Raw genomic sequence first — 12,952 nt, 5'->3', positions numbered from 1 at the left:
ACAGACTGTGCTTAGCTACAACCCTCTCCTCATGTACCATACTCCTACCACATGTAAGACTTCGCTACTCAAACCACTCAAACCAAAAAAGTTTTCAGAAGAACACATCAAATGACCTTCAGAGCTTTTAACTGTTCTTCCCTGTTGCATTTGGATTTCCCCTGGGGATCAATAAAGTATCTATCTATCTATCTATCTCATTTGGATATCATATTTGATTGATGTGTTCTTCAGAGAGCTTTTTGTGTTTTTTTGTGTTTTTGTTTTGTTTAGCAACTCTTTTTCGCATATGAAAGAAACGTCTCGCCTCAGGTTTCCATAACGTAATCAGACTCAGAACTGGCAGTGCAGTGATGGGGAAGCTAGTGGTAGTTGGTAGTTTCAGACTTTCCAATTAATGTCGGATATGACATGATTAGTCAGTGTAGATGAAGTAGCCCTACAATCCAGGCTTTTGACTCACTGTGCGCCATCGTTAGCTACAATCAGGGTATTATCCATTCCCTATGCGCAGTTAGTGTTAGCTACAATCAGGGCATTATCCATTCCCTATGTGCAGTTAGTGTTAGCTAGCCTGGCTAGCGCCACCACTTCTCAATGAGACGTGGTCTGGGAACCAAACGTTAATTTTCTCGTATTTGAAAAAAATGCCCAGATCCGTTTATTGGGTGCCACGGATGTCTATCAAATGCGTCTGTGCATAGCTCATCATTGTCTTGCTTTCCCCCTTGTTCTGTGATTGGTCCCCTATCTCAGGCGAAAATTTGCTCCATGGTCTCCAGGCTGCCTTAGCAGCGTGAATCAAATCGCGCGCAAGGCAGCATGGGAACACCCAGGCTAAGTGTTAGCTACAATAAGGGCATAATCCATTCCCTATGCGCAGTTAGCATTAGCTACAATCAGGGCATTATCCATTTCCTATGCACAATTAGTAATAGTAGTAGGTGGCCAAGAGGGGCTGTTTGCCAACACTTAGGGACACTAAGTAGAGACACTTAGGGACACTTTCAGTAGTTTGCCAACTTCCTCAACCCCAAATGAGGGACACTTTCAGTGACCCCCCGTCCCTCCTGCCCCCCAGAAAACAATATTAAAAATATTTTAAAAAAATAATAATGACAAAGTAATTTTGTTTTAAAATATACATTTCTTAAGAAATACTATCAATTTGACATTGTTCATTCAACTCATTTATAAATGATGTAGGCCTACTGTCACTTTAAGAGCATTGTCTACACTGTATTCTTCATATTTTGCTAGCTCCATTCAAATATAGCCTATGGATAGTCCACAAACTCTAACATTGTTTGTGCCACATTTATAGCACAATATTAACAATGATAAGCATACTATTAAGTTGGTATAAACAACCTTCATTCCTTTGGAAATAGAAGCATGTAATGACATGATGCTAATGTAACCTGCGTTGTGTTGAACCTGCGCGATTCAGCCCTGCACACGCCCGGACTCGAACCCGCGAACAGCAGCACCTCGGATCAGGGGCAAGCGCGCTAACAATTGAGCCAATAGCCCAGGCTACTGGCTAGCATGCCAGCAGCACTCTTGAGGCGTCGGGGAGTGAGGTTTACCAATGTCCCACAAGCACAGCTAAGCTAGCTGGCATCCATTACACTAACTAGATATTTTCTGTTTGCAATTAAAAGTGAATTATGAACCTGGTAGCCACCTAGCTATCTGAGGGGAATATGTTTCAATTGGCATATCATGTGCTTTATGTAAATGCTTAGTTTAAGGGAAACAAATAATTGAAGACTTCAAAACTCACCAATTCCATTACACAAAGGCAAAGACCACTCTTCATATTCTATCACAGTCCAAATCACTGCACTTTTTTTTTTTTATGCAGCCCTTGCCACTTAATCTACCTTAAAATACCCCCCCATTAATGCACAAATAGGCTGACACCAGACATAATTTCACTGCATTTCTTACTTCCAGTAACTATATGCATGTGACAATAAACTTGTATCCTTGTATCCTTGTACAGACTGAGGCTAATGTACAGACTGAGGCTAATGTACAGGACACTAATGTACAGAAGACTAGTGTACAGGAGGCTAATGTACAGACTAAGGCTAATGTACAGGAGGCTAATGTACAGGAGGCTTGGGGCACAGACTTGAGACCCATGAACATGAACGTTTTATGCTATTAAATAGGGGAAAACGCAAGCTATCAAGATATGTAATACAGAACAAATTAGAGAAAAGCACAATTCCTCTCAACGCAGCAGTTGTGTCTCGAACAGGAGAGGAAAACATGACTGAAGAAAATGGCTACTTTCACAATATTTTACCCGTTGGCAGAGTATGTACACAGTGGATTTCACACACATTAACCAAGATGTGCAGTGACCCATGATTAAAGTGGAAAAAAAGGCAGCTAGCAAACTTACATAACTCCTGACCTGTCAGCACACCAGTCAAACTCTGACCAAGTAGGCCTGTCAGGTCAGGGGTCATGTGGAGGGCAGTGCTCTGTTACGGCACAGGCCAACACCTCTAAGGCCAAACAAACCAGCACCTTTCAGTAACCCCAGACGCTGAGCCTGCCGGAATGCAAGGTGCCAAGTGTGCCATCATTAGCCTCTGGCCTGTATGTTAGTGTGTGCACATGAGGGACAAATAATGTCTGATTGCAGTTAATGTTGTTCCCCCAGCTGTTTTCTCAGATTTGAACAATATGACTCATTATCAGAAAATCTCAGACCCAGACCCCCAGTCAAGAAAAAAAATTGGCCTCTTCCAAAGGACTTTCCAACAACTCCAATTCTTGCATGTGCTTGATGTAGCGCAAATGTGGTGACAACAAAATGGTTGTGTGTTGATGTGCGTGATATGTCACATCCCACAGCTGTAGCTCATCATGCAAGGGGTGCTGGGGCAGCTGGCACGGGACCCTGTCAATGACAGCTGTTTCACAAAAAAACTAACGCAGTAAATAACAGTAAGTCGTGCAAGCTACCGTTTATCCCAGGCCAATGTCAACTCATACCATGGGGTGACTGGGTTCTTCCTTCCACAGCCATGTCAGACATGCGTGGCGGAGCACAGAGGGATATGGTTGCCAGTCTCTGTGGGTCGTCATTTTGAGATAGAAGCCACACCGCAGGGCTATTTATAGAACTCTCTCTCCGCGACCACAGCCATGCCCGGCCTGCGCCCCAGACCCCGAGCCTGACTGGAGCGACTGCCCCAGACACACACACACATCTCCCCAGACACACACATCTCCCACACCCCGCAATTGCAGAAGCCGGCAAGCCAGCTTCTGTCAGAGGCATCTGTGAAGTGTCCCCAGGGAGCGAGTCTGGGCAATTGGGTTTGACTGCTGGAGGTCTGGCCACTGGGGTGAGGTGACCCGGCTGGCATCCTGGCCATCAGCAGGGCATGGGCTGGCATCCTGGCATGGCAGACAAGTACGTTGGTGCACGGCCGAAAGGGTGCTCTATAAGCATGCTCAGTGGCAATGGCAACCACGGCTAAAGTCTGCCAGCTTCTCGGCGGAGGCCATGACAGCCCTTGACAGTGTATCGTTTGTCAGACAGCGAGAGTAATCATTACGACGCTTAAAATAGAATAATTAGAGGCGGGCGCTCACCACCTCAGCCGCTCCGTCTGCCCTCCTCGCGGCGCTCACCAATAGCACATTCCATTGACCGGGTGGGTCTGGACTTTTATGCAACTTCTCCGCTGCTTTTAAAACTTGTTTGTTTGTGCTTGTTTGTCATTTAATTTGAGGGAAACAGGGAACAGGATATGATCTTCTTACCCCGACTTTAACTTTTTTACTGTCAGTGCAGTTGTAATCGTCAATGAGAATGAACCACTTCTTTCCCCCTGGTTTATTGAAGGGATAAATAAAAAAATTCATCCCTAAAATAATAATTTTCTTGGCCTACGTTTGCCAGAGTTGGTATGATACAGACAGGAATTGCATTGAACCTCAAGCATCCTTTCAAACTCAACATACTGAACATGGGGATGTGAAACATCAGGAAGACATTAATTGAGCTCATTATGTTGACATTTCACAGATCACAAAGATGGTAGGCCTGGTCATGCTCCAAGTGCACAAGAAGGAACAGAGAAATTAAGAGCTACAAATCCACTATATATGAGATACACAGTTTTTTGCTCCACCAACAGGTAAATTATCAAATTATTAATAATACTATAAGAATTTATTTTCCTGCCATATACAACACAAAACCACTTTTTGTAACTAGTAATTTCCTTTACAATCAGTACTGAACACACATCAAAGATGGGAAACTAGGACAAAGTCACACAACATAATACAGTGCCATGACTTACAGCCTACTAAACATATCAGTTATGTTTCCTCTTTATTTTGTCAGAGGACTGGCACACTCTACCAAACAAGTTTACTTCTGGGAAAACAAGAAAGACATCCAAGAACAGCTTAAACTTAAAGACTACTTCACTAAACATTACACAGAGTATAAGTAAACCACACATGAGAACAGTTTGAGGTCCACAACGTAGACAACTGTATTGAGTATGCTTTGATACATTGTAACAGCCTGAATTCCTGTGTCCAAAGTCTGGATCGTGTAAAATTTGGCATGTAAGTATTCAGTTGAACTAGTTCTTGCCAAATAATGTCCTGCATGCATGCATGGAGCCAACGCTCCCAAAGGTTCATCCTACAGTACCTACACTGACTGCTGAACAGGGGCGTCATGCAAGCCAAATTCAGAGGGGGCACAATCAGGGAGGGACAGAAATACCTTAACAGAGCAAACAGCAACCCTCATCTATCTGGCTAAAGTATCTATTTTGTAAGTTAATGTAAAACACATAGGTTGGTGAAAGAACTGTAAGCTCAAATTAAGCTCATTAAAGTGTAAGCTTATTAAAGCATGTTTAGACACAAACATTACACTTAGGCGTACTACACATGATTTTAAAAACAGTACCATTGCAGTTGTTATGATTTGATTGATATGTGACCTAAGAACAATCTTACATTAAAAAAGTTGCTGAGGTCTGACTTTGTGGCGCTCAGAAATTAAATTAGTTTAATCTTAATTCATGTGATGAAGGACTTTAAACAAAGTTTGACAGGTTTCAGTGCTGAGTAAGATTAACACTAAATATTTGAATATTTTACTAGTAATATATTTTTCATTACCATTATGGCAAGCAATAGGCTATCCTACCTCATTTGTAAGTTGCTACCTGCAAATCATGAGCAAGAGACCTGATAACCTAAGTTATGAACACATGAGAGAGACTATTATACTTTCTTGCCCTCTACATCACAGTCATAGTGATCCTATTTATATAAAACAACTTTGTGCTCCTTTTAAAAGGGTATCCCTTTTCACTACATGGATTAGCTGCCACCAACGTTAAGAGACCAAGTGGAGATTGAGAAACATCCAACGCAATGCCTTGGTAGACCTGTAACATTTGAAGGTTTCAATGCAAGCTTTATTCTAGATCGAGGGCAGGGACACAGACACAGAACACAATGCATACGGAGCAGGTCAAGTACACACACACACTACACATAGGGAGGACGCAGCCCCCCACACAAAAAGGATCACACACGAGGGAGAACTAAAAGGGAAACATGCTACAATAAAGACGCTAACTTTAGACTTATAACTTAGGAGAAATACCGACATAAACCCCAATTGTTCGCTCCCGTATCCCAGCATGCCCTGCGTGGGAGAACGCTAACAATGTCTTATGCGCCGACGTTACAGACCTAATGTTATTAGGTTGGATTTTGTAGTCACTGCAAATTTAACACCCTCGTTTCTATGATACTGGAAACAATTGAAACAGGAGACTGTGCCAAATATTTGTAATAGGTGTAAGCCTAGGCTACGTTACACTGACACCATGTAGGCTAACGTTAACGTAATGCCCTGAATTCGCGGCCAACATCAAATCCATAGTTCTAACTATTTGATCGCCAAGTCAAAATTTCCTGGTCAACCACAAATAATTCCACTACTTTTTATTGCTTAGCTAGACTACTTACCACTTCAACACCATTGACTGTAGCATCTGTTTTAACTGTAACAGTTCAACTGTTCAAACTGTAGCGTTAACTGTAACCGTTCAACACAAGCAAAACATTGCAAGCTCAATGCGCGTGTGAGTTGTTACGGGAACATTCACAGACACCAATTTTAGGAAAAGGGCTAATGTTGACCGGTCTTCAGCTGGTACGGTTTATTACACATCCAGAAGAATGCATTTGAGTTGTTATAGACTCTGGCTTATTATGGAGCATAATAGGAACAAAGTTATGATCAAAAAAATGATCAGAGAGGAAAAATCCACGTGCCCCCTTTATTTCAATGGGCATGACGCCACTGCTGCTGAAGGCACTGAGGTGATGGGCTAGTAGCATGAGGTGATGGGCTAGTAGCATGAGGTGATGGGCTAGTACTACCGAGGTGATGGGCTAGTAGCACCATGAGGTGATGGGCTAGTACTACTGAGGTGATGGGCTAGTACTAGCATGAGGTGATGGGCTAGTACTAGCATGAGGTGATGGGCTAGTAGCATGAGGTGATGGGCTAGTACTACCATGAGGTGATGGGCTAGTAGCATGAGGTGATGGGCTAGTAGCATGAGGTAATGGGCTAGTACTAGCATGAGGTAATGGGCTAGTACTACCAAGGTGATGGGCTAGTAGCACCATGAGGTGATGGGCTAGTAGCTAGTAGCATGAGGTGATGGGCTAGTACTAGCATGAGGTGATGGGCTAGTACTACCATGAGGTGATGGGCTAGTGGGAAGTGAATGAAGTTGGAAGCAACGAAATGTAGCAATTACTAATAGCTTTCATCTCATAATAGGCTGCTTTTCATCACACAATTACTATGAGTGCAAACCACTGCGATCCACTGTAAGTGGTCTGTCTGTGTTTATGAGAGGAGGAGTCTCTCCATACTTAGTTTTGCAGACAGACTGGATGTTTTTCAGAACTTTCATCAAAGTGTGCCTGTATCAAGGAGGGGAGAGGATATGGCTGTATAATGGCAAGTTCTCCACACTGGCATAATCAGCACACGCCTAATGGCCCGTAATCATCTGTTTCCTGATATTAACTCCAATCAGCAATCAAAGTGCCCTACAATTCATGATCTTGTAAAGACACATTTGGGCTAGAGCATCAAGCAGCCAGCTCATTTCTTTGTGCTGGGACTTTTTTTGTTAAGGAAGCAAGATGGGAAGGGTCAAAAAAATAAAACACAGACTGAGGGGAACCAATGAAAAAGAGGAATGCCATTTCTTTTGGGAAAAGGAGAACATTCCTCCGGTTCATTAGCCTAAAGAGAAAATAGACTGCAGAACAAATTAATGTTAACTTTAATTTCTGGTTTTACATAAATATAAAGTCCTGGAGCAGCCTGTGGAATGTGTGGGGAGGTGGGGGCTGGGGGGGTGCATGCCTTGGAAGACCGAATGAAACTAAGCCGCCACATTTTTAACAGCAAGACTCGGTTGGTCTTGGCAGGGCACTTTCCGAATGACTCTGGACTACCTTTGTGTTTCTCATTATAAATCCCTAGCATACGGAAAAGTTTAGCCGCTCAAACACTGTTAGCCACACAATAATCTGTGACTAGAGACCGGCCATGCCTGATTTGGCCAGGTTTGTTGTACAAGAACGAAGATAAACACGGTTGCAGTGGTCTGTTCAAAATAAGGTAGTTTTATGTCCCTCTTTGTGTTCCTCAAATTAAAACTTTACGGGCAGTATTTGTGCAGACTGGCACAGCTATCAACACCCATGAGGCAACAGGACATAACCCTCTCCATGAATTACTGCTTTGTGTCTATGGCATGTCTTTGCTCACAGCAAGGGCCCATGTCATGTCCCCCAAACCATATTAACCTACATTCTTTCCAAATGCTCCTGGCTACACTGAAGTGATCATCGGAACATGCTCCCTTCCACCCATGGGTCTTTACAAGGGAAAAGAGGACAGGACAGAACAGTCCTTACATGTAATCAAAAGCAGTCGATAACTGCTCCGGGCCCCACAAAGTTGAGGGTAACGTGGTACAAAACAATGCCCTCTGTTTCTTCTAAATAAAAATAGATACCCTCTTAAGATGTTTTCATCAGAAACACCTGGGTAGCTGGACATAGGGAGTCGTGGTGGGGATTGTCCATAGGGTCCCCTGGGTAGCTGGACATAGGCTGTCGTGGTGGGGATTGTCCATAGGGTCCCCTGGGTAGCTGGACATAGGGTGTCATGGTGGGGATTGTCTATAGGGTCCTCGGCTCCCCTGTGATAACCATAACAGGGTCTTCAGCAGGAGGAGCATCGCAAAAACAAAAACAACAGATACTGAATGTTACTGATACCGAAGCCCCTGTGAGGGCTATCGGGTCCCTGCAGAGCTTTGAAGTTTTGGAGTCGGGGCCAACGCGGTACTCCTGTTACCCCCCCCTCCCCCCATTCACCCAACCAACCCCCCATTCAGGATTAGCCTTGCTATGATTTAGAGCTGCTCTCACTGACCTCCGGAATGCGGCGGATGACGGATCTATTTTCCTACATTGTTTCACCTGCTCTAAACGAAACCACATGTTGCACGGGGCCGCCTCGCCTTTGTCCATAATTGGAAACACATGGTGTGGGGGGAGGTGGGTCTGGAGTGGAGTCGGAGGACAGCTCCCCTGGGCCAGTGGAGCAACACCCAGCTTGGAGGGGTGAGGAGTGGAAACGTTGATGGACAGAGATGTATAAGAGGTGCACTTGTGGTCACCAGACCACTGACACTGGACAGCATTGGAAGAGAGTGAAGCTGAGGGCCTCAGGGCTTGATTGGTTGTTCCTTACCTTGTGGACAAGAGGGTCATGGGGCGTTCACAACGATGAAGGGTCTCAGTAATCATCTCATGTTGTTCGTCTAAGGGGCAAACTGCTCAGTGGGCCCAGGGTGGAACAGAAATCCCAACAGTGGACCATGGAAAACCTCTGAAGATGCGGTACCCATGATGCAGTGGATGGTTAGGCTACCTAACCATAGCCCTCAGGTCCATGATTCAAATAAATGCCATAGTGAAATCCAATCAGAAACTTTGTCACGCTTTCCTCACAATTTTCCATTAGACACAGGAAGGATTTCCTCCCCTCATAATTTAATAAATACACATTCAGAAGACTTTTTTTTCTAACAAGCAAAAACTGAATTTATAATGCAAATGCTGGATTGTGACCTATGGGCTATGGCCTTACCATTGCTGCTAGCTGACTTGCCACTTGAAGTAGAGGAGGCATTCTGATCCAGTGCTTGTTTTGGTTTCATTTCTTTATTTATTATTATTTATTATTATTATCATTCTTTATTTATTATTATTATCATTCTGAAAGAATGCGTCTAGCTGTCTATGCCTGTGCTAAGGGCATTTTTGGACTTGTGAAATGATCCTAACTTCGCTTGCACTCAAAGCATACTCACCTCTTTCGTCGTCGGGCCAACTTCAGCACAAACGTTCACAGGAACATGGTTGGCAGTTAACGGTGTGGGTAGGGAAGGCCTAGAGGAAGAGGAAATATCGATTTTGTAGTGAAAACTAATTCCCACAACAGTGAGAGATTCCATCACTGATTAACACTGACACTTGAATTCACCGGTGTAAAGTTACCAACATGGGATAAGTAGCTGACTTTTACTGTAGACTACAAGTTGACAGGCTGTTTTGTGTTCGTAATTAGCATGGCGGCTAGGCTCATTTGGCTTGGTTAGCGCCGCTGTACAGTTTGTGATTAGGGCTAATCAGGATACACTTAACCACCAAAAGGCCTGCCAGACCCACGCCGTGAACAGAGATGGATTAGTCTGCGCGTTTAAGGAAAAACATTGCTTGTATCAAATGCCAACCTGCCATTTCAAATAGGAAACTTTGCTGTAAAATATTGCAGGTGTCTTTGCTGAGTGTTCTTTTAGCTTTACAACTCTGCCATCTAGTGGTTTGACCTATTATTGGCCTGCCCCTTGCTCCAGGAATCAAGCCCCTAAAGCCCCCTTTTTACATGATGTCTTTCTTTATTCGTTTGGCTTAAATTAGATTAATTATTTCTTCTCTGAATAGGCTATACATATGTAGCATGTTTAGGCTATGTGTTTAATTGGTTTCTATAAATATTTTGCCTCATATGAAGATGCTGCCTCTCTGACATGTTTACTGTTGAATGTGACAACGTTATCTCTCGGAGGATCAACCCGGTAGCATGACCCCGTAGACCAAGCGTAATGTCACTGTTGATAGAGTCCCACCCAGGACAAAGAGCAGCTGGAGCAGGTGTGGCACTAATGAGGTCAGGGCCGTGCGGTTTGTCACGTACAACTGGAACCTCTCCAGAGCCACGCGTCCCGGTCAGCAGGCCCGACTCCCTCTGACACAAGACAACAAGATTTAGTTCTTCTTGGTAGATGTACATGTGCCCACACCAGCATACCTAGGTTTGCAATATGTTATGTTTGATAAAAAGCCTTCACTGACTGCAACATGGAGTATTTTTCAATCATGACATTATGATTTGTTAGGTTGTAGGTGTTGTTCTTGTTGTTGGTTAATGGAGGGACTAATAGTGTTTGACATGTTGGCTGCAGCTGTTTTGTTTATTTGTTTTTGTCTGTCAAATATTGTTGTCATCACATCTACCATGTCACAGAGACCCCCCACCTTCAGTTCAGTTTACCATCAAGCTAAGGGATAGCTAAGCTAAGCTAAGGGATAGCTAAGATACAAAATCCAAAAGATGTTTATCTGGATTGTGTTTATGCAGGATATTGCACATGACTAGTAAAATAATTTGATATAAAACTGCCTAGTGTTTGGCACTTTTGTACAAACGCTGAATATATGCCAAAATATTTTCCTGTAATGAAGCCTAGTCTTTGCAATAATGAAGGTGCATGTATATCCATATGCACATAAAAGCTTTTGCGTTATTAATTCATTCTTTGGCATATCTGTGAGTATGCCCTTGCTTGGCCAGTGCCCAAGATCACTCATTAAACCCAGAGTGATCTGAGAGCATCAGATAAAGCTGGCCCTGTAACGCTTACATATCTGCTACATTCACTCTCGCATGGCCCCAAGCTCCACACATTCAGTGGAAACAGCTTGTAGGAGATCAATCATCCAACACATCAACTGTGTTTTAATGACAACAAACATTCCACTCCATCGAGCCTCCATCATGCACCTCTCAGGGACAAATGGCAATCCTATCAAGACTATTGATTCTCATGGCCACAGTGAATGCACACTTTTGAGAGCCAACAGACTAAAAAGACTTTAATCATAAATATACCCAGTAGCAGTCTAATGAATTCCAAAAGAGCGTAAGCCCATTTAGAACAGTTTTTATTATGTACAACCTCAATATTTCAATAATATTATATAATAAGTTTATACATGTCCTCAAAGAATACATCTTCCACATAACATCTGCCTGGGCCTAATATACATTTTTGAAAATATCATGATACGAGCCCTCACATATACACATACATATGCTAGTCACATTTCATTGTCATCCTAACCTACAAATGAAACAATCACTGCTTTATTTCTGGCTAGGCTTGTCTTCTAACTGGAAAGATGTAGTATGAAAATTAATATGCACTCTTCATTAAGAATAAAAATCATAGTTGGACCATGCTAAACACACACATACTTCTTGCAAAGATGAAATGTTACAATAACATTTCGTCTATGATTCATAAACATATTTGTTATGCAATCTGTACTGACTTGTATTTGTTTCTACACTCTATTTGAGTTCTATAATGTATAATCAGAGGATAGATTTATCTATTTATTTATCCCCAAAGGAAAATGTCAGTGACTGAGTTTCTCAACGATGAGCAAAAGAGCTTTATGAAATGCCTGAACAGAATGTGAAACCTGTAAACATAATGCCACCAAGTTTACTCATGGTCAAAACAAAAATGCTGGTGCTTCATTTGTTTTTGCTGTTGTCATGTTAGATTTATTTTACATGTCCATTGTGGACTTGCTTGCCAAAAACAAAGTTTCATATACAAATTCCCATGTCAACATAGACACTCGTATGTTCTACTATCACATCCATGGTGTGGATATATGTGACAGATTGTTGGAAAAGAAATCCTCTATTATATTCCAAGGCTTCCTGCTCTGTTTCCAGCGCTGGCTACATAGTACGTTCTGAGTGAACCACTACAAGCTCGAGGGGAAAAAAGACGGCCGACTTACACATTCCTTCTGTGTAGCATGGCTATAGTCAGAGAGGGAACCAATGCTGTCAGACAAAAGGCCCAAACACACATGGCAATAGAGATCCATAGTGCTGCCTCCTCCAGCACTGCACAACACTGGCAGTTACATGGTGCCCTGTGTTTGACTCTCTCTTTCTCTCCCTTTCCTGTGTGTGTGTGTGTGTGTGTGTGTGTGTGTGTGTGTGTGTGTGTGTGTGTGTGTGTGTGTGTGTGTGTGATACAGAGAAAGAGGAAGAGGGAGGTCACGGTGCATATTTAAAAGGAAAGAATAGAAAACAACACCTTAATTGTGCACACTGTGATGTGCCAATAACATTGTCTTTGCGTGAGAGAGAACAGGTAGAACATTAAGACACCATGAATGGAATTAATGTCCAAGAAAGAACAGAATCAAATATTCATTCATACATAACCCTAACCCATTAAAACATGTCAGCAAACTTCCTGAATTGAAATATCTAAAGATACAAAACAGTTGAAAAAAGTGCATGACTTGTTACATGCAGTCTTAATCATCAACATAAATAAGAAATTAAACTATAAGCCATTCTGCTGAAGGATATAAAATAATTTTGCTCTGATATATTCCAATCCATATCAAACCCACCTTAGCATCTATTTACTTTGCTGTACATCACATCTCATTTTGAACTCTG

General features: G+C 42.6%; 1 long non-coding RNA gene across 1 annotated transcript in view; it reads right to left on the bottom strand.

Moving 5' to 3' along the window:
* The window catches only part of LOC125302880, an 88,632-nt gene extending 75,696 nt beyond the window's left edge, over positions 1–12,936 (bottom strand). The window contains exons 1-2 of the long non-coding RNA XR_007194980.1: positions 12,904–12,936; positions 9,486–9,564 (exon numbers count right to left, since the gene is read on the bottom strand). This is a non-coding gene — a long non-coding RNA (uncharacterized LOC125302880). The remainder of the gene's footprint in view (positions 1–9,485; positions 9,565–12,903) is intronic.
* Between the last annotated feature and the right edge of the window lie 16 nt (positions 12,937–12,952).

The sequence above is a fragment of the Alosa alosa genome, chromosome 11 (genome assembly GCF_017589495.1).
Source record: "Alosa alosa isolate M-15738 ecotype Scorff River chromosome 11, AALO_Geno_1.1, whole genome shotgun sequence".
NCBI lineage: Eukaryota > Metazoa > Chordata > Actinopteri > Clupeiformes > Clupeidae > Alosa > Alosa alosa.
This window is presented reverse-complemented; position numbering and strand designations above follow the sequence as displayed.